Genomic DNA, 18,477 nt, shown 5'->3' with positions numbered 1-18,477 from the left:
TACCTGACTGTCTGGCCGCAATTCAGTCATGGTGTGCTGCAAACAACCTCTTCCTCAACACCCGTAAGACAGAGATTGTCGTCGGCGGGACCCCTGTTCCCTCCTTCCCTCTTTCTCTCTGGCCGACCCCCCCTTGGCCCTGCGCCTCCACTTACCAATGAGTCAAAAAACCTGAGGGTCATCTTCGATTCCACTCTCTCCTTCTCGTCTCACATCACGGACATCTCTAAAAAGTCCCACTACCACTGCACCTTCTCAGAGGTATTTTACCTTCAACCAGAGGCTCACCATCTCCAGAACCCTGGTGCTCTAGGCTGGACTACTGTAACAGCCTCTTTATCAACCTGCCCTCTTCTACCCTCAGTTCTCTTCAACTCATCCAGAACAGAACAGCAAGACTTATCCTTGGCCTCAAGCCCAGGGACCGCATCTCTCTGGTGCTGAAATCCCTTCACTGGCTCCCCGTGGCTGCAAGGATTCCGTTCAAGACCTTTTGCATTGTCCACAATGCTTTCTGGGGCCTGGGCCCACTCTATCTGCAACGTTCTCTTCCTAAATACTTGCCTTACCGAGCCCTCCGCTCATCTTCCTCCAACTCTCTGCGGGTGAGCCGCTTCTCCAAGCAGAGACTTGGGGAGGGGGAGGGGTGGATGTTTATCCTCTGCAGGTGCCTCCCTCAGGAACAGCCTCCCTGGAACTCTCCGTCGTGAGCCGGGTCTCCTTAAATTGCAGAAACTCGTCAAGACTTTCCTCCTTCCCTCCCCCTTCTCCCCCCCCCCTTCCCTGCTAACCACCTCTCTGCTCTCTCTCATCTACTGCTGCTCAGTTTTGCTGACTGGCTGCCTGGTGTACCTTCAGAGCCTCACAGGTCCCAGGCTTTTCTCCCCAGTCTCCTGCACTTGCCCCCGGGCCTTGCACTTGCCACAGCACTACTGCACTTCAGTTACGACACATGAGATTGGTATCTCTCTGCGCTTAACCCATATTCTGATCGGACTGAGCACCCTTGTCCCTATTTCTCCCCCCACGCATACCTTTTCTGTTCACCTGCATAATCTGAATGTTCCATGTCTAGTAAGTTTGTTTGTCTTGTCTTCCCCTCTCATGCATGGTTCGCCCTTTGAAACACTTGTGTACAAGCGCATAGTAAATAAACAATCAATCAATCAAGTTCAAAGTAGTCCATCAATTATAGGGGTTCCCTTCCCCAAGAGTTCAAATCTTCCAGCTTTCAAAATACTTCAGTAGCATAACAAGATCTTTGTACAACCCAAGCTTCTTTTATAGGTGTATTCAGTGGCTTTTCCATTCAGGGGCACCCGGTCTAAGCGCAGTTGTCAAACCACACAGTCCACCCATTACAGGTCATGCAACCGGTACCCTTCCTTGATGGCTTTTCCTTTAAAAACAGTCCACTGCTTCTCAGCGGGCTGATTTGCCTCAGTCACATGTGTCAAACTCTCCTGACACGGTATTGTGGCTTGGTTAGCCACCTTGCGCTTGTTACACCTCCCTATGTATCCTTGACTCTTGCCAATGCTGGTTTCCTTACGATATACAGTTCTGAGAGGACAAGAGCTCTGGGGACACTGAGCTTCTGGGGGAAGGTGAGAAAAGGAAGAATGCCTCTGAGGAGTCGGAGCTGGAAGGGGGACTTCTTGGTAAGGTTTATGATGTGAGGGGTGAAGGAGAGAGCGGAGTCAAAGATGACCCCAAAGATTTTGGCCTTAGGGTAGGAGGAAAAAAAAAGCACATGTGTCCTGGTGAGGATTTCCATCTTACTGACATTTAGACAGACATAATTTTCCTCACACCATGCCTGAATGGCGGACAAACAGTCGGGCATGAGAGAGGAGGAGGAGGAGGAGGAGAGGGAAGTAGAGGGAAGTTTGAAGGAAAGTTGTGTGTCATTGGCATAACACTGGAAATGAGGTAGGCAGGAGGAGATCAGATGAGCAAGAGGTTCGAGATAGATATTGAAGCGCCATGGCGATAGGATAGAGCCACAGGTCGAGAGAGTGGTGGTGGAAGAGAAAGGGCCCAGTTGCAGCTGGGAAGGGCGGTTAGTGAGGATGAGGTCAGCCAATTCAGTGCCTGGTCGGTGATGCCGAGGGTGTCTCATTCGTTTTATGAGGATGGAATGGTTGATCGTGTCAAAGGCAGAGGAGACATCGAGGAGAATGAAAACAGCAGGAGAGTTGGAGTCGAGATTTGCGAGAATGGTTTTACAGGTGTTCAGGAGAGCAGTTTCCGTGCCTCTGGATGCCCGGAATCCAGATTGATGGCCATGAAGGCAACCAACAAGATCAGTGTGGAGGGTCAGTTGGGAGAGGATCAACTTTTCCAAGAGTTTACCCAGGAAGGGGGTGTATTGGTCTAGTTGTCCTCTTCTTTGTCCTAGTACCACATTGATGCAGTTTGGGGAATACTTTAGGGGAATCGCAGGGAAAGTGCTGACAAAAGCCATTGAAGGCTTGAGGGATGGAGGGTTCATGGCGAAAGGGAAATAGGGGATACTTTTTCTCACCTAAGGATGTCCTCTCCCCACTCTACAAGTCTCCTCCATCCAGGTGATCCTTCCTCGCATATCCATCCCCAGGGTCGGGATCCAAAAGTGATGGCCTTTCCCTGGCCACCTGAGAATAGGATACTGGGGGAAAAATAGTGAGGACACCCTCAGGTTCCTCACATAGCGTAATAAACAACTAATATAACTTGTTTTTGGGATTGATATTTAGTCATAGGTTAAAAGCGAAGCTCTACTGTCCTCTGAGCCTAAAAAAGTCAGTCTCTCTCACCCTCTATGGACCAATATAAAAAAATGCACTGCTCTATGCCAGAGGGTCCTTAAAAAAGTGCTTGGTAGAGTTCTTAACAGAATGGGTTCAGCTATAAGAAAATGCTATATTTAATGTAAGCTGAACAAAGATATTTATAGAACTTAACAACCCAGACAGTATAAGTTAGGTGATGATTAAGGGAGTAACTAATGCTTTACAGGAGACTTCACTTAGTTCCAGAGGTTTTGGTGCCGCTTTGCCTTTGCTCCCAGGATCTTCAAGGTCCTGTAGACAGTCTCTTCCAGCGGGGCTCCACCACCACACACAGAGTGCCTATGTTAGCCTTCGCACACTTTGCATACTTCTAGGGATTTCGGTGCTACCTCCCCTTGCTCATGGGCTCTTTGAGGTCCAAGAGGCAGTCTCTCCACGCGTGGAATCAGCAAACGCCACAGGGGGTCATTACGACCCGGGCGCAAATGGATACTGGGCACCGGTAATGACACTGGTGCCGGTTATCCCTTTTACGCCCTATTCCGAGGTCCCTTTGCGGTTCCTTCCTTAACACCTGGTTTTAGCGGGCGTTAAGGACGAGACCCGCAAAGGGACTTCAGAGCTAATAACGGTACCGTAATTTACAGTACCATTATTGGCACCCTCCCCATTCCCATTGAGCCCTATGTTGTACGAAGGTGTTATACAAATACTATTTTAAGTGTTTCCAGATAATTGTAGTGGAATTCTTTCTTGTTTTGCTTACAGGTGTTTATTTTTCCACACTACATTTTTTGGGGGCAGGCCTGGGGAAAAGCATGCCATGTTCAAGTTAGTTTTGTGTCTACCCCAAGGTCTCTGTCTTGCCAGTTGCTTTGTTTAATGAGTCTCTGTCCAACCTCGGCTGGTAATAGTATTTGCAAAAGCTGTCTCATACTGTTCTATGAGGGATTATATAACGTAGGACTGCTGTCTCCAGCTCCTGGGAATAGCTTTGTGTTTTTTCTCTAGCATTTGGGAAGTCTTTGGCTATGTTTCTGCGATTCCCTGGTGTCCATGCTGCATTCATGTGACCACGTTGTTTCCGTTGTCTGCATTGCCTATGAGATGTCCCAAAGGGGCTAAGATTAACGGTTGCTCCTTTTTGTACCTTATAATTTCCATGGTAACATGGAGCTCGAAGTTTGAAGGGCAGTAAAAAGTTGGAACTTGCCGGGATCAGTGTAAACCTATGGGAGGCCACCCCTCCATTAACTGTGTTCAGAGCATAGGATGGGGGCACAATGGTGTCAGCTGAGCTGGAGAGTACTGTAATGGCTGGATCTAGTATTAGGGGCTGGGCGGATACTACGGGGGCAGGCTGATGGGTGACTGTAGTTGCAGGTTGGATTGCTTTTGTGCATATTGGGAATGTTGTGGAGTAGATTAAGTAGACTGCTTTAACTTGAGCATTGCTAAAGAAAACAAATCTGTCCTCTCCTGTTCCCTCCCCCTGCATATCATTTGTTAGTTGAGGATAAAGTGGTGTGGATAATTGCCCCAAATCTTATTTTCAGGTTTTTTTTTCAATCAAATCTTCTAGTGCCCAGAGTGCACATACATTCTCGTACCAATCGGAATAAACACCCCACTGATTTTGAAAAATGATATGGAAGTTCCGAGCAATGAGCCGTATTTTATATGTCGGTTCATTACGTGCTTACCATGGTGATTTCAACTATTATCGTAAGGTTTACGCACAATGGAGTCCAACGTAGTAACCGTGACACAACGGGCGTGGAATTCAATTTAAATCAGGCAAGGCACACCTTAGTCTCGGCCTAGTATGCAGCGCGCAATTGAAATGCTTATGTTTTTTATGTTAGATTCAATATTGAGATGGTACACCACTCATATCACACACCCTTTTCAAATACCCTGGGTCACAATGGACCATGAACCAGGCTGGTTGGTAAAATATAATATTTATTTATTTGAAAATTAAAAGAAATCATACAATTTTTAATATGGGGCCGCAATCACCAGTGGGGTGATAATAACAACAGGAATGTAAGCAATGCACTTAGTTAACCTTCTATTGACACATCTACAAAACACCAGGGAATAGGAGCACTTTTTGATTTGAGGTAAAATAGCACTGAAGTTAGGGTTTCCACCTGCAATGTTCCCTCAACACACAACTAATAAATTCTAAATGGATAAACAGAAACAGCAGGTAATCAGGAATGACAAATAGAGAACGGAATTGAAATCGGACCTTCCCTCCCCAAACAAGAGAGAAAAACGGATTTCAAACCCTGGCAATGCTAAAAATGACACTCGGAAATGGATAAATGAATTAATGAAGGTGTGCAAATATTATTCCTTACTACAGCAACAATGCAAATATACTAACAATGACAAGTAATATATAATAAAGAGCATACAGTTAAAAAATGAGTGGCACGTTTTAGAATATGTTTCAGCAAATAACACGTTGGGAATTTTGCAAACTTTTGCAATTCCCGCCTGAAATTACCAAAACGGTTTTTGATAAAAAACGGGTGAAATATTGTAAATCGGTTTTTGTGTTGGGGTGTGGCTATAGATAATAGGTACAATATGGAAGTGGAATTAAGTCTCTAGGTGTTAAATTGAGTGAGTTATGCAAGATCTAGAAATGTGCGTTTTGAGAAAAATGGAGCGGTGATAAAGGAAAGGAAATCATTTTGGACAAGAAAGTTTTACTCTACACTAGAGCATTCAGGCTAGGATACCAAAGAGGGACACAGTAAGCTCCAGGGTTGATTCAAAAATTCAACCGTAGTTCCCCAGCGCCCGCTCTGGTGGAACCAGTCCGATCACTTGAAATAGGATTAATAGTTTAGGATTTACACAAGGCAGAATTACTACAGAGATGGCGCTAGCACAAGAAATCAAAGGCATGGTTTCAGGAATAATTCTGACAATATTGCAAGTTATCAGGATAAGGATAGGATGACTTAGAGAGTGGGATGAGGACAAAGACAAGATAGGCTATGGGTTTAGGTGGGTTGGCAATTGATACTCACAGTCCACTTTTTCGTTGTTGGATTCTGGACAGTCAGCGTTCTGGTCACCACACAGATCTGGTCTAACAAAGGACAGCCGGACAAAATCAGTGGGACAGGATCAGCTGGGCAGGGACTGGTTACCGGGTAGCACTTCTGGACTGGCAATTCTGGTTACTGGATAATATAGGTCATCAGGGTAGCAGGATGGCAGGAGCATGCAGTGAGTGGCAGCAAGCCAAGCTGGATGAGGATGCCAAAGGTACCACAGTTTTCCCCTTGTTAATGGGAAATTTAGTGGTTTTCAGAATTTGAGGCCTTGCTGGAGCAGGATCAGCAATGCTTGGCCTTGTAGTTGGGATCAGGAGTCTGGAAGATTACGGGTACAGGAACACAGCGCAGGGATCAGGAAGCGTGTGTGTCTAGGGTCTTTTCAAGGACCCTTATTTATAGTGAAAAATGACATCATCAAGGTAGAGGCTGGGCAGGTTTAACTACGCACGCCCCTAAACTGTCACATTTATGAGTAGATTTTTACAATGACCAGAAACTCCCACATTTACTTTACTGAAAATCCGATTTTGCCAAAAACATATATTTACACCCTTGCAATCTCTTGGCAAATTATACACACAGGTTACATATTATGTGCAGTACATGTCAGTCCAATCCTCTAGTCTGTGCAACCTTGTTTCACTTTTCTGATGCATTTTGGTCATTTTACACATGAAATATTTGGCCTGAAATTCTGTAACTTTGTACACAGATGAGAATTATCCCCAGGGCTATATGTACAAAATTTTATGTTTGCAACATCAATACTTTCCTTGGAATCTGTCATATTTTGTATTTTGTACCTTCTGTTCCCCATGCGGCAATTAGTTCTACTAGATTTGAAAAGAAAACCCATAAAATTTGATTTAAAATAGCGAACTTTTTACCTTTTTACTCATTCTTGCTGCAGAGATAAAACATCTTTAAATTTCTTTAGAAAATAGTCTTTGTAACCAAAAGGCAGTCCATTGTTACTAGATCCTTTTTTTTTCTTCCTCCCACTGCAAGCAACTGTCATTTCCTTCAAGGCAATGGGGGTTTCCCATCTTAACTGAAGGTTTTATTGCCCCTTACACTTGACAGGTTAGTGTCGCAGGACTTCTATTGTGCCAGCCTGGAGCACAGGCGAATGTCTGACGAGCGTGTGAACTTTCTTTGTCCTGGCCAATTCAAATTTTTTCAAGCTGGCAATTTTCACTTATGTGTCCTGGATTTATGGTGTGTCTTGGGGAAGTTTCATGGCTGGCAACTGGAATGACTGGTTTTTCTGAGAGCTTGCAAATCCATGTGGTTTAAACTCTTTAATTTCTTATTTTGGGTCCTGAATTAAACCTGTGAAAGAAGATAGCCCATTTGTCTATTATCACCACTAACATAATCCCTTTACATTGCTAAGTAAGAAGACTTTTATTCAACAATTTATTTTTAAACAGGCCAATTTTTTCTTCAGTCAGCAGAGCCCATTTTTCCACATATGTTAAAACTGCTAGCATTTCTTTTTCTTTAAATTCGGTTTTGCAGCTCCCTCAGCTGCCCACACTGTCTTTGCAGCTGTAGTCATTTCCTTAAATGCAGGAGTTTTATCTAAAGCATAGATACATTTACACTTGACCTGGCTCCGAGAGTTGAAGTCTCTTTGAACTGCTAAGCCTGGATACATTTGGAAAGAAATAAACGCGTGTTCACGTGCGAGTGAAAGTAAAGTTGCTTATTGATTTCTCTCAGAATTGGTTTGACTGGGCCTGTCACTCAGGAATTATGCCTGGTTTTGATGAAGCACAGTGAAATATCCTGGGCATGGCAGGGCCTTTTTAATCACAGAGGTTTCAGAATGAACAGATGGAATTAGCGTCAAAGCACCATTTTGAAAGGGTGAAAATGTTTCATTTTGAAGGGGATTTTTGGCTTCTGCAGCAATGAACTTGATTCCATTTATATGTTTCAGAACACACTGGCATCCTTTTTCAGATTGTCCCCTTGTTCCATTTTGCCTGAAGTGTGCTAGGCAGGATGGTGCAGCCATTTTTTTGTTGCTACCAAAACGCAGTATTTAAGTCCTGGTGTGCACAGGAGCCAGCACAGCCAGGTTGCTGTTTCTTGCGCAAATGCAGCTTAGTGATGTGTGGCAATGCCGTTGAGTGGGTCAATATGTCCCACAGTTTGTAGAATTAAGTTAAATAGTGTGTTAAAATAAAGTTTATGTCACGCCATCAGTGTACAATGAAAACTCTAGGTATTTCAGCTACATGCTAATGTAAAGTGACAGGATAGTGTCATAAAAAATAGATGTATGATGGAAACGAGACCTTTAGTTATTTGTAGGTAAATAAGGTAAAAAGAGTGGTAAGAGGATGTAGATGACCTGTAATAAGTGTACTATGAAGGATAGAGATAATAAAGCTGCTTGCTAATGTAAAAGACTTGATGGTGTCCTCAGTAATAGACATGATGTAGAGACGTCTAAAATAATGTGCATATTGAATACAGTGGTTATGCTAGAGGTAGATCTAAAGTATATATGCCAAATTCTAAAGAATTCCATTAGGAGGACATAACATATTTATATAATTCATAATGTTTAGTTTTCATGTATGAATTTTGTAAGACTCTTTCCTAAGTTCTTGGATCAACTACACACGTCACACTATCCATTTAGACCCTGAATCAATCATAAAAGAACTAGCATCTTAGCCTTTGGCTGTTTTCAGTTTAATGGTGTGCAGGGGACGTTTGTATCCTTAAATATAGGATACTTACTTGTTTGTGGTTAGTTTACAAACTCTGTGCCAGGTTTGTTTTTTTCTCCCCAGCACCCTCCGTCATTCAAATATTTATAAGTTGTTTTACCCTTCATGAACATATAGGTGTGCTTATAAGTTCCCACTATTTTACTCTCTGGCCATATATATTATTTAGACTGACTGAAGTTATTTTCCGACTGACTGCATCTGACTGATGATATGCATGGGAAGTGCAGTTTCCATCCAGTGGCCTACAGTGCAGAGTACAGAGGTGCAGTTGATTCATCTTTAAGCCTATCAGCAAAGGTGAGAAATAAATGCGTCGGAGGCTGTTTGCCAAGACAACGTTGCTGATATTACAAATGCTGATGACGAGTACTGCATGTGTTTATTATGAAAAAAGCAGGAAGGAAAATAATAATGCCCAAACTAAATGAGCTATTCATGTATAAGAAGGGAAACTGGAGAGCGCTGATTGTCCTGAATAGAATATCCTAATTTAAAAGGAAAGAGATCTCTAAACTAATTAGTGTTACATTGCAGAAGGCCTTTAAATGAGTAGGTTGGATGGGCCTTTAATTCCTCATGTCCTTAAATATCTATCTATGAATGAATAATAGTCTAGTGTAAGAGTAAAGTCAAAGCTGATGACCAAGTAGAGTTGATGTTGTTTCAGCCTTAAGGGATTCTAGCAGAGTAGAGATACAAGGATATTTATTTATTTATTTAAATGTTTGTACCGCGCCTCATGTCCTTAGGCCTCAGGGCGCACAGGGTGCATCAAATCATTTGTTTGGTTGATCATTTCTGGCAGAGATCTATACGCAATCTGCTGGGCACAGGTTCCATCTCCCAATTCCTACCTGGGTGGAACAATAGTTGCATAGATCAGCACCCTGCTTTTAAAGGTCCGTAAAATAGGTGAGTGGGTAGACCAGCTGATGCAAAGACCTATGTAACCTGTTAGTCGCAGATGTGTTGTCTATCAAAATAAATGTGTTGTGAAATAACTCGGCTACTTTTAAAAGTTTTTCTGGTCTCTACTCACTTGAAGTCAATTTTCCTGCACAATAGTGCACTATTGAGAAATGAACACACTTGAACGTCATTAAGAAACTTGGGCAAGTTGTTAGGTATATATAATCGGATGACTTCTAGATTTCAGATATGGAACTGTATGAATGTCTCTCAAAATAAAGTTAACTGAAATGAAAGGGGCGATATTTACTGTGGCACTTGTCACCAGTCCTCTTTGAATTACCCTCGTCATTCAGATTGAACTGAAGGAAGTGGGTAGCGAGAGTGACATCTGATTGGAATCTATGCTGTGTTTTCTTTGAAGTGGGTTCATGATTTATTTAACCTGCTAAAAAATGTAGGAACGTAGTTAGCAAACATGTAGTATTGCACTGAAAATTGCAGTGTGTCACTGCTTAATCTATACCTTGCTGTGAAATCCAGAGTGAGCAGGAATTGCAGGAGGATTATTGTCCAGTCATGGAATGTGCTCGATAGGCAGATGCTAAGCAAGTAATTATACAGTAACTATTGGCAACTCTGCACATCCAGACACCAAATTCCAGAGATATTGGTGAAGGACACATAACGCTACAGCCAGCCATGCAGGTATGCAACATACACACCACTTTTTCTTCCTAAGAACAGGCAAATACTCGCCAAATAACTGGAGTAAGAATACTTCCAAGAAAAAATCGGCACATTAGAGCCTGCCCTGCTCCTTCCACTCACACATCTGTGTGGAGATATGTGGATTAGTGATATCATCAGAGCAGGAATAAGGGACGGAGCTCTACTATTATTATTGTCTGATCAAAAGAGGAACCTTAATGCAAAAATCCATCTTTTAATTTTCATGGCTAAGTAGGTGCAATGAACTATGGATTATGAGTTTTAGCGTTAAATTATCCTATTATTTGTCCCAAATCCCCTATTGGTAATGACAAGGACGTCTGTTTGCGCTAAAATAGAATTGTTGGTCCAGCTTAAAGAAATCAGAAGTAGGACACGCCCACTTATAAATATGAACTGCATTTCTGCCTCCTATGGCCTAATATTCATAAGGGGAGACCTCTGTGAGCATTCATTATTGACAGCAATACGGTCCCTTGGAATGTGGGCTGAATCCCATGATGCAAATCTGTGTTCCAAGCAACCTGATGACTGCTTCCCCCGCTCTGCCATCTACCCTCCACCCTCTCTTCTCTTAAATAGTTTTCCCTGCCCCTCCCACCTCTACTTACCTGATGGCGGCGGCAGCCCTGTTGTCGCTCTGTCTTCCTACTTCTAGCCGCCATGGAAATGGAAGAGGGGCTCCGCTTGGAGCCCCGTCTCCCAGCTTGGTGGCGGCCATCTTGAGACAGTAGCTTGTATGAATGGTCCTGTTCATTCATTGAAGACACGGCTAACGGCACCCAGGTTACCAGTTTGGCAACCTGGGGTGCTAATAGCAATAGTCACCCATTCCACTGGACTAGAACGGGTAATAGCGGCTCCAAGGACCCTCGTTAAGGGCCCTCACACTCTGGCCCCGGGCCGTAGTCCCCCGTTGCAGGCCATAGAATGGGTGATTATTGCTAGATTAAATTTGTGCCATTTTTGCTAAGGGAGAAATCCTGGTTGATTGTAAATACAGTATGTGAATTCTGAAGTAGGTGAAACAGGGATTCGGATATGGTTTTTTGGGTAAACGGAAAGAAAAGATATCCTAAAGAAAAACATTGACTGCATACAATCATTGTTACTTCTGGGCCTAGGGGAAAATCAACGAAAAATTAACTAGTGCATTGATCGAAGGACATGGTATAGTGCTAAGCCCCTATCCACAGCATTGCCTCCAACTCCAATTTTCTTCTAACACAAGCAGTAGCCCTTTCAATTCAAGGATGTCAAAACTCCCAACAGTATGTTATGTCATTTCTCTAGGACATTGTTCATAATTGACTCCACTTGTGTTATACCAAGACTTTTTATGCAATAAAATATCTTGTACTATGCACATTTCCAATCAGTGCCCCTTCTTGTTTTTAAATTTATTTTATTGGCATTTTCATCAAGTAAACATAGGAACAAACCCCCATCACCACCCCACCACTTGTCTTCCCCTTTCACTCCCCTGTCCAAACCAACCCATCAGCTTTAGGCCAGTGAAATGAACAGAATATCACACATCTCCTGCCAAATGAAGTCTTTAAACTAGGTGTAACAATCGAATTCTGTGTGGGCATAAGTTCTCACTGTAGTCATTATAAAGGAAGCCCAGCACCAAATCCCAGTCCTCTTTGAATTTCCTCTGTTTGTATTTGTATTTATTAATTTTATATAGCGCTTTAGACCAAAGCGCTTTACATTATAACAGAATACATAGAATATGATAAACTCGAAGCATAATTACAAATATGAGACAGGCCATTATATGAAGTGTGTAGAACAATTTACCTAGGACAATGATTGAATAAAGGAGGGAGGAGGAATAAGGGAGAGATGAGGGAGTCAGGGCGGGAATTAGAAGGAGTTTTAAGAGCAGCAGGGGAGGTGTAAGAGGAAGGAGACAGAGAGGTGGAAGGAAAGTGATGAGGAAAGTCAGGACGCGGAATGGAGAAGAGATTTCTAGGAAGCGCGGAAGGAGTAGTAAGAGGTAATGGAGTTGATAGAGAGTGGTAGAGAGTTCCAATGTAGGGGGGCAAGGAGTTGAAAGGAACGGAAACGAGAAGAGGCACAAGGGGAGGGAGTAACAGTAAGTATGAATAGATCAGCTGAGCGGAGAGCGCGGGAAGGAGTATAGAAAGAAAGGAGAGAGGAAAGATGGGGGGGAGCAGGGACATGAAGAGATTTAAAAACGAGACAGAGAAAGTGAAATTGGGAGTGAAAGGGAAGCCAGCCAGGGTGAGAGAGCGAAGAGGAAATGGAGTCATGAGGATCAAGAAGACAAAGGGTACGAATGGCAGAGTGATAGAGGGATTTAAGGGGAGCAAGATGAGAGGCAGGGAGTCTAAAGAGGAGAGAAGAACAATAGAAAAGACAAGAGAATATGAGGGAAGAGATTACGAGTTTGATAGCGTGGAAGGTGAAGGAGGGACGGATTTTACGGATATTGAACAGGGGGTAGCGACAGACACGAGAGGTAAGAGAAATATGGTGGGTAAAGGAGAGGGAAAAATCAAAGTGGAGGCCTAGATTACGAGCGTGGTCAGAAATGGGAAGATTAGAAGGGGGATAGTGAATGAAAGGAGGGCGAGAAGAAGGGGGAGCATTTCAGAGGGAAAGAATAAGACTTAAGTCTTATCAGTATGAGGGAGAGAAAGTGGGAAGACATCCAGTTTTTTATAGCAGTAAGACAGGTACAGAGATTAAGGTGGAGGTCAGGAGTGAAGGAAGAAAAGGAGAGAAAAAGCTGGGTGTCATCAGCGTAGAAATGGTGAGAAATACTGAAGGAATAGATGATGGTAGCAAGAAGGGAGGTGTAAAGTGAGAAAAGGAAAGGGCCAAGGACAGAGCCTTGGGGAACACCGTAGTCCAAGGGAAAGGTGGAGGAGGTGCGACCGCCCCAAGAGACAGCGAAAGAACGATTGGAGAGATAAGAGGAGAGGCAATTGAGAACAGAGGCTTTGAAACCAAAGGAAGAAAGAGTATTGAGGAGTAAGGGGTGATCAACGGTGTCAAAGGCCGCAGAGAGGTCAAGGAGGACAAGGACCGAGAATTGCTTAGAGTAGCGAACAGTGAGGAGGGAGTTGAGAACATATGTGAGAGCAGTTTCAGTGGAGAGTTTGAGGCGGAATCCAGATTGAGAAGGGGGAAGAAGAGAGAGATTAGTTACGAAATTTGAGAGTTAGGAATAGACTAGGCATTCAAGAAGCTTAGAGAGGAATGGAAGAAGTGAGAATGGACGAAAGTTGGATACAAGAAGGGGGTTGGCAGAGGGTTTCTTCAAGACAGGGATGATGGTAGCATTCTTGAAGGCAGAAGGGAAGGTGGCAGAGGAGAGACAGATATTGAAGGAGGTTAGGTAGGGAATACGAAGAGGGTAGATTTTAGGAATAAGGGGAGTGTGAGGGGGTCAGAGGGGGAAGCAGTAGGGTGAGTTTTGGACAGGAGGAGGGGAAACATCAGAAGGAGTGACAGGAGAGAAGTCGGACATGCAAGCAGAGGGGGAAGAGAGAGGAGGAGGAAGAGGGGAATAGGAAGGTGAGCGAAGAATGTTTTGCCGAAGAGAGAGTATTTTGGAAGAGAAAAAGTCATCAAAGTTGGAAGGAGAGAAGGGAGAGGAAACTGAGGGGTCAGGAGTGTGCTGGGTGAGAAGACGAGAAAGGGTCTGAAAGATGCGACAAGGGTGAGAGGCTTGAAATTGGAGAAGGTTAGAGAAGTAAGAACGTTTAGCAGAAGTGAGGCAAGAGTCATAGAGAGAGTGGTATGAGAAGTAGGAGGTTTGATTAGCGAGAGAGCAGAGTTTGAGCCAGTGTCGCTCAAGGTGACGGAGGAGATGACGCATAGACAGCCAGGGTTGAGAAGGTTTGCGGTTAGGGCGGAAAGAGGAGAGGGGGTAAAGTTGATCCAGGCTGGAAGAGATAGAAGAGGAGAGAGAGGATGAAGCTTCATTAGCCGAGAGAGAGAAGTCAGGAAGAGGGGGGGGGGAGAAAGAGCAGTGTGTCTAAAAAGAGAGAAGGGCTAAAGTTACGAAGATCCCTTAGAGAGAAGGAAATGGGGGAATGTGAGGGGGTGGAAGGAGGGAGAGGGGGAGTGAGGGACAAAGAGAGTAAAGCATGATCAGAGAGATAGTTGGGAAGGGTAGAGACTGGGGAGGAGGAATGAGTAGAAATAAAGGTCAAGAGTGGAGCCAGAAGAGTGGATAGGAGAAGTAGGGAGGGGAAGGAGAAGGTCGGAGTTAATGATAGAAAGAAGAGGGGAAGGGCGATGGGAAGTGGGGAGATGAAGGTTGAAGTCGCCAAGTAAAGTGAGGGGAGAGGGGAGGGAGAGATAAGAGAAAGGAGATGGTCGAAGTAATTGTAGAAGGAGGAGAAGGGGTCTGTAGATAATTAGAAAGGAAATAGCATGGGGATAAGTAAAGGATTTGTACAGGTATTCAAAAGAAGGGAAGGTAGAAAGAGGCGTGGTAGAGGGGGAGGAGAGACATTTGGGGTGGTATATGAGACCAATGCCACCACCACGACCAGAAGGGCGGGAGACATGAGAAAAGGAGGAGGAGGAGGTAGTGAGGGAAGGGGTTACTGTAGAGTTATGAAGGGGGTTCCAAGTTTCGGTAATACAGAGAAAATGAAGGTTAAGTCTGAAGAACATGTCCAGAACAGCTGCGGTTTTATTGCAGAGGGATCTAGCATTCCAGAGGGCAATATTGATGAAACTGGAGGGGCTGACGATAGGGGGATTGGTGAGGTTAGGTCGGAGAGGGAGGGAGGAGGTAGAGGGGGAGAGCAGGGAGAGAGGTTGCACACAGGAATGTTCATCATGAGGATAAGGGGAAGGGATAGAAGAAGGGGAAAGAAGCAGGGGTGAAGAGGGGGAAAGGGAGCAAAGGGAAAGGTGGATGAGGAGAGTGGGGTCCAGTAACGCACGTGACAAGGAGGGGTAAGAGTGAGCTGGGGTGGTGATGTGCGGGGGAGGGGAGAATGGTGAGAGTTAGTGTAAGAGGCTGAGGAGGGGGAGAGTAGAGAGAAGGTGCACTGGGTGGAAGGGGAGGAAGGGAGAGGGTATTGAAGAGGTTAGGGGGCAGACCAGAATGGAGAGGGTTTGCGGTGTTCAAGTCAGCAGGTGACTGGTGCGTAGCAGCAGATGAGGCAGGGAAATGGAGAGTAAAGGCGCAGGTAAGGGGAACACACTAGAGGAAGGGGAGAAGGAGGGGAGGATGGGAGGAGCGATAAGATGGTTAAGGCAGGTGTAAATGCCAACCAAATGTTCTCAAAATCTTGGCTATCCACTCATGCTCTGTGGGGACCTCACTTTTTTCCTTTTTGCGCCACCAATAGCAGTGCTGATATGCTAAGGATCATATAAACCTTTCTTTGTGCCTTGGTCGGTAGGGGCCCTAACACATCCCCCATCCCTTCCTCACAGTTTCTAAGAATTTGGGGTCCGAAGATGGCTTCATAGCCGCATTGACCCTATCCCAGAAGGACCGAGCACCCCCACTAGATGTGCACCCATGAGCCAACCTCTCTGCACCCTGCCATCAAACCTTAGGCACTGCAGGATGATATTGATGCAGCTTCTCTGGGGTGAGGTGCCATTGATCCACATTTCCCAGATCTAGGGTGTCCTCGTAAGTGTTGGGATTCTCTGCCATAATTTACACCACTGCTCCTCCAAGATCTGGTGACACAGGGAGCTCTCCCGTGGGTTTATATATGCCCATTCTGGGCATGATGGGAAGTCAGTAAACAGCCTACAAAGTGCTGTGATCGTATGGTGGTCTCCTGAATCGGTCATCACATATTTTTCAAAACGGGTGAGCTCTCTGGTCGGCCTGTTTTCGGAAGCCATTAGCCAATGCCATAGTTGAGTATACATAAATCTCTCCCCCACCCCGAACTGCTGTTTACATTGCTGTAACGTCCTGATCTCAGGGCCCTCCACCATATCTCTAATTTTCCAGCAGCCCGCCTCCTTCCCAATGTGCAAAGGCCCCTTGTTCTCCCCCTGGCTGAAACTGAGAATTGTAGAACAGAGGCGTTGTTGGAGAGGGAAAGGTAGTCAAGCCCACCTGTCGCACCAAAGAGTCCCATGTACCCCCTACCAGAGCAGGGATTTTGCTTCAATACATATTAGTAGGTCTGTCTGCTTTCAGACACCAGAGGACTTCCTCCAAGGGTCTACGCACGACGGCTCTGTCATTCCTCCACCATACCTTATCTTGATTCCCCGTAAACCACTCCCATATCACCTGTATTTGGATTGCCTGATAATATAAGCAAAATGTTGGTGCCCCCATCCTGCCTCTACGTGTGGGGGCGCTGTTAGTGTTTTCCAGGTCACCCTCGGTTTCTTCCTATTCCAGATGAAGGTCCCCACCATTTTATGCAAGGTTTTAAAACACTTCTGCAGCACTGATATCGGTAGGGCTTGCAAGTAGTATAACACCTTGGGGAGGACTACCATTTTAAGAACATTTATTCTCCCTATCCGTGATATTGACAGGGGCCCCCATTCCCATAGCCACTGCCTAATCATTTCCAATAAAGGAGGATAATTGGCCTGGTATAAGGAGTCCAGCAATTTGGTAATTTTTACCCCTGAGTAACGGAGACCCTTGTCCGGCCTTGTATACGGATACGACTCGCATGCCCCGTGAGCTAAGACTTCCATCCCCGATAAAACCATCAGTTCAGACTTGTGAGTGTTAGTTTTTAGGCCTGCTACTGATCCAAATTCCCTGAGCCCTGTGGTTAACGCCGGCAGTGATTTAGACTGGTCGGTAATCGTGAGAAGCATATCATCTGCAAAGGCCATCACTTTATGCACTTCACCTCAGAATATGATTCACCTGATGTCCCATCCGCTCGGATTCAAATGTATCGTATATACATTTGGGGACAGCAGGCATCCCTGCTTAGTCCCACAGGTAACCCTGATCACCTGCGAGATGTGTCCATTTATTGCTAACCGCAGTGTAGGCGATTGATAGTTGGCCCGGACTAACCGCAAGAAACGCGATCATGACCTCCATTGTGTGAAATAAAAAGGACCTTTCAGCACGGTCAAATGCCTTTCTCACGGGTCCTAGTTTTGTTGACCTTCTCTATTAAATGACAGACCTGTATCTTGTTATCAAATGTTTGCCTTCCCTTGACGAATCCTGACTGGTCAGGATCGTCCAGTTTCGGTAGTATCTTTTCCATTCTAGTTGCTAGTACTTTGGTGTACAGTTTTGCATCCAAGTTAATAAGGGAAATTGGCTGAAAGGACCCGCATTGAGTTTTGTCCTTATTGGGTTTAGGAAACAACACAACCTTTGCTTCCTCCATGGTCTGAGTAATCTGCCCTTAGACCCAAAAGGAATTGAAGAGGGATACTAATACCGGGACTAATGCCTCTTTGAATGTTTTGTAAAAATATCACCAGAAAGCCATCCAGACCTTGGGCCTTATTTACTGTCAAGGATAGGATCGCCGCCCTTACTTCCTCAGGTGTGATTTTAACTAACTCAACTACCTCCTCTCTTTCCCCAGTTGTGATAATTTTTAGCGGGCATTGCAAGTGGTATGCTTCTTGGTGTTCGTCACTTGGGGAGTCTGAGGAACACAGTGCTGTGTAATACTCCCTAAAGGTCTGCACTATGTCAGTGAGGAGGAGCTAATGGTTCCCTGCCCTGTTTTGATAGACACCTAGACGCCTCGTTCTTCCTCACCTGCAGTGCCAACAGACAGTCTGCTTTATTCGCTTTGACGTAAAGCCTTTGTCGCATTAAAACAAGGATTTTTCAGCTCGTATGGTCTGAAGGACCTCCAGTTGACCCTTAACGTATCTATATTCTTTCCTCAGGTCCCCTGCATCCGTTTCCATTTTAGTCTTTACCCCCTTTAGTTGTGATTCTAAGTCTGCCTGAAGCGTAAGAATTTGTTTCTCCCTCTGGACCTTTGTTGGCGATTAATTCCCCCCTCATGGTCGCTTTAAAGGTGTCCCAAACCGTGTGTTCTTGCGATCCTGGGGTCCTATTTAGTTGGAAATATTCCCCAATTTTACCCTGCATTTCCTCGCAGATCTCCCTATCCTTAAGTAAATGGTTGGGGGAATTTTCATGGCCATAAACCGGATCCACTCCTCTCTTGGTGCACCATAAGCGTTTGGGGGTGCGTGGTCAGATATGGTTATTGCCCCCAAGTCCACCTTCTGAACCTGCCCGAATAGTGT

General features: G+C 44.8%; 1 protein-coding gene across 3 annotated transcripts in view; it reads left to right on the top strand.

The window, feature by feature from the left end:
* Window positions 1–18,477, top strand: part of DCDC2C (doublecortin domain containing 2C) — a 1,747,636-nt gene that overhangs the window by 175,104 nt on the left and 1,554,055 nt on the right. The window lies entirely within an intron of this gene.

The sequence above is a fragment of the Ambystoma mexicanum genome, chromosome 4p (genome assembly GCF_040938575.1).
Source record: "Ambystoma mexicanum isolate Mex_15411 chromosome 4p, UKY_AmexF1_1, whole genome shotgun sequence".
Classification (NCBI taxonomy): Eukaryota; Metazoa; Chordata; class Amphibia; order Caudata; family Ambystomatidae; genus Ambystoma; species Ambystoma mexicanum.
The sequence above is the reverse complement of the archived record's forward strand: the minus strand, read 5'-3'. Positions and strand labels throughout refer to the sequence as shown.